Raw genomic sequence first — 4,387 nt, 5'->3', positions numbered from 1 at the left:
GCAAAGATTTCTGACATTCTGTTTTCACTTTGTTATTATAGAATGTTAAATGATGGGGGAAACGTGATTGCACCTGGAAAAGCAGCTGGGAGTGTTGTAGGGCTGCAATGGATGCCACATTGAGTGTAGCAAAGTAATGGGGAGATTTGCTGCACTCATGGATGGTCTTCTTAAAGGGGTACTCCGGTGAAAAACGTTATTTTTTTTTTTTAAATCAACTGGTGCCAGAAAGTTAAACAGATTTGTAAATTACTTCTATTAAAAAAACTTAATCCTTCCTGTACTTATTAGCCTCTGAATACTACAGCGGAAATGTGTTTCAAACGGAAAATAATTTCCACTGTAGTATTCAGCAGATAATAAGTACAGGAAGGATTAATATTTTTTAATAGAATTAATTTACAAATCTGTTTAACTTTCTGGCACCAGTTGATTTAAAAAAAAAAAAAGTTTTTCACCGGAGTACCCCTTTAAAGTTGCTACCATCTGCACAGCCAGAGCGACCATTGGGTTCTTGGTCACTTCTCTTACCAAGGCTCTTCTCCCTGAGAACTTGGTTCGGTGGGATGGTCAGATCCAGGAAGAGTCCTGGTTTATCCACACTTCTTCTATGTAAGAATTATGGAGGCGGCCTTGCTCTTGGGAACTTACAGTGCAGAAGAAATAGTTTTATACCCTTCTCTAGATCTGTGCCTCCACACAATCCTGGCTCTGAGCTCTACAGACAGTTCCTTCCTTCTCATAGCTAGTTTTTTGCTTTTCTATGCAATATCAGCTGTGAGACCTTATAAAGACAGGGCTGTGTCTTTGCAATTCCTGTCCAATCACCTGAATTTACCGGTGACTCCAAACAAGGTGTAGACATATCTCAGTGGGGGATCAAGAGAAACGTGAGACTCCTCCAGAGCTAAATTTCAATGCGATAATGTTATGTCCATGTGTAAATGGCACTGAACAGGTACTTATAGTGGGGGGTTGGGCAGTTTTGCTGTGCGGGGGCACTATTAAAGAGGTAGTCTGGCTTAGTTTGAATGTTTTCCTCTAGTCTGCATGGAGTCTGATCACTATGAGGGGCATTTACTAAGGGGTTTAGTAATTTTTTTCTGACTATTTTTGGCGCAAAATTGTCGCAATTGCGCCTACCCTATTTTTCGTGCGACTTTCTCTAGCAAGAGCTAGAAAGTCAATTTTTTTTTTCCCGCTTGATTTACGCAACTTTTCATTTTGTACTTGCAGTGGTCAGGCATTTATTAACTGAGACAGTCGCAGTTGCGCAATACACTGTCGCAACGGCCGTAAAAATTGACTAAATTTACTCCAGCTCCAACATGGAGCAGGAAAAGCTACTGCCGCCCGGGCTCCGACATACTTTCTTCCCGCTACCCTCACTGCGCTACCGGGACACTGCAGTGATTTATATCCCACCTCTCTCACCTGCCAGCGCCACACAACTCCCATCTGTCTGCTGTTGCAAGACTACAAGTCCCAGCATGCCCTTACAGTGAGGACACGCTGGGAGTTGTAGTCTTGCAGCAGCGGAAGCTGAGCGGCGCGGGTGGGAGACAAGGGGGGGATATCAGTGTCCCCATAAGTGAGGGTAGCGGGGAGGCCGTATGAGGACCCCGGGCGGCTGCACTGTAATGTCAGCCCGGGCTCCTGCCCTGACAGCCGGGTAATGACAGCCAAAGGCTTTGGCTGTCAGGGCATGCTGGGTGTTGTAGTTTTGCAACAGCTGGAGGGCCACAGTTTGCAGACCACTGGTTTGTGGTCTGTAAACTGTAGTCCTCCAGCTGTTGCAAAACTAAACAGCTTAAGGGGACCGGGGAAGACGTTCACTTACCCTTCCGAGGCTCCAGCGACGATCGCTGACGGAGATCGTCGGGCGGCACTGTCGTGCAGCGCTGAATCCTACGGAAGCCAGTAAGTTGCCCAACCCCTAAAACTGTTTCCCAACCAGGGTGCCTCCAGATGTTGCAAGACTACAACTCCCAGCATGCCTGGACACCCTTTGGCTGTCCAGGCATGCTGGGAGTTGTAGTTTTGCAACATCTGGAGGCACCCTTTTGGGAAACACTGGCCTAAAACAGTGTTTCCCAACCAGGGTGCCTCCAGATGTTGCAAGACTACAAGTCCCAGCATTCCTGGACAGCCTTTGGCTGTCCAGGCATGCTGGGAGTTGTAGTTTTGCAACAGCTGGAGGGCCACAGTTTGCAGACCACTGGTTTGTGGTCTGTAAACTGTAGTCCTCCAGCTGTTGCAAAACTAAACAGCTGAAGGGGACCGGCGAAGACGTTCACTTACCCTTCCGAGGCTCCAGCGACGATCGGTGACGGAGATCGTCGGGCAGCACTGTCGCGCGGCAATGTCGTGCGGCGCTGGATCCTACGGAAGCCGGTAAGTTGCCCAACCCCTAAAACAAGTTTCCCAACCAGGGTGCCTCCAGATGTTGCAAGACTACAACTCCCAGCATGCCTGGACAGCCTTTGGCTGTCCAGGCATGCTGGGAGTTGTAGTTTTGAAACATCTGGAGGCAGCCTGGTTGGGAAACACTGGCCTAAAACTGTGTTTCCCAACCAGGGTGCCTCCAGATGTTGCAAAACTACAACTCCCAGCATGCCTGGACAGCCTTTGGCTGTCCAGGCATGCTGGGAGTTGTAGTTTTGCAACATCTGGAGGCACCCAGGTTGGGAAACACTGGCCTAAAATAGTGTTTCCCAACCAGGGTGCCTCCAGATGTTGCAAAACTACAAGTCCCAGGTTGGGAAACACTGTGCCCGGCCTCCGCCCCACCTTACTGTAAGGGCATGCTGGGAGTTGTAGTCCTGCAGCTGGGGGCAGTGGACAAGCTTGTCACTTGCCCACACATCTCCTGCACCACACAACTACAACTCCCAGCATGTCCTTACTGTAAGGGCATGCTGGCAGTTGTAGTCGTGCGGGGCGGGAGATGTGTGAGCAGGTGATAATAAATGTACTAACCCATTTTTTTTTTCTTCTCATTTCAGATCCGTGTATCCTGTGGACTTCTTCGGATTCGGTGGACTACTTCGTTGACCAGCGTTTTTCTTTGTTTAATTTTAATAAAATGGTTAACGAGGGCTTGTGGGGAGTGTTTTTTGTAATAACAATTTTTTAAAACCTGTTGTGTTTTTTCCTTACTTTACTAGACAGGCTTAGTAGTGGAAGCTGTCTTATAGACGGAGTCCATTACTAAGCTGGGCTTAGCGTTAGCCACAAAAACAGCTAGCGCTAACCCCCTATTATTACCCCGGTACCCAACTCCACAGGGGTGCCGGAAAGAGCCGGTACCAACAGGCCTGGAGCGTCAAAAATGGCGCTCCTGGGCCTAGGCGGTAACAGGCTGGCGTTATTTAGGCTGGGGAGGGCCAGTAACAATGGTCCTTGCCCACCCTGGAAACGTCAGGCTGTTACTGTTTGGTTGGTATTTGGCTGAGAATGAAAATAGGGGGGACCCTATGCATTTTTGTTACGCCGAGCGCTCCGGGTCCCCGCTCCTCCCCGGAGCGCTCGCTACACTCTCCTCACTGCAGCGCTCCGGTCAGTTCCACTGACCCGGGGCGCTGCGATACCGCCTCCAGCCGGGATGCGATTCGCGATGCGGGTAGCGCCCGCTCGCGATGCGCACCCCGGCTCCCGTACCTGACTCGCTCTCCGTCTGTCCTGTCCCGGCGCGCGCGGCCCCGCTCCCTAGGGCGCGCGCGCGCCGGGTCTTTGCGATTTAAAGGGCCACTGCGCCGCTGATTGGCGCAGTGGTTCCAATTAGTGTTATCACCTGTGCACTTCCCTATATCACCTCACTTCCCCTTCACTCCCTCGCCGGATCTTGTTGCCATCGTGCCAGTGAAAGCGTTTCCTTGTGTGTTCCTAGCCTGTGTTCCAGACCTCCTGCCGTTGCCCCTGACTACGATCCTTGCTGCCTGCCCCGACCTTCTGCTACGTCCGACCTTGCTTCTGTCTACTCCCTTGTACCGCGCCTATCTTCAGCAGCCAGAGAGGTTGAGCCGTTGCTAGTGGATACGACCTGGTCACTACCGCCGCAGCAAGACCATCCCGCTTTGCGGCGGGCTCTGGTGAAAACCAGTAGTGACTTAGAACCGATCCACTAGCACGGTCCACGCCAATCCCTCTCTGGCACAGAGGATCCACTACCTGCCAGCCGGCATCGTGACAGTAGATCCGGCCATGGATCCCGCTGAAGTTCCTCTGCCAGTTGTCGCTGACCTCACCACGGTGGTCGCCCAGCAGTCACAACAGATAGCGCAACAAGGCCAACAGCTGTCTCAACTGACTGTTATGCTACAACAGTTACTACCACAGCTCCAGCAATCATCTCCTCCGCCAGCTCCTGCACCTCCTCCGCAGCGAG

Source organism: Hyla sarda, chromosome 8, assembly GCF_029499605.1.
Source record: "Hyla sarda isolate aHylSar1 chromosome 8, aHylSar1.hap1, whole genome shotgun sequence".
Lineage (NCBI taxonomy): Eukaryota > Metazoa > Chordata > Amphibia > Anura > Hylidae > Hyla > Hyla sarda.
Note: the sequence above shows the minus strand (reverse complement) of the source record.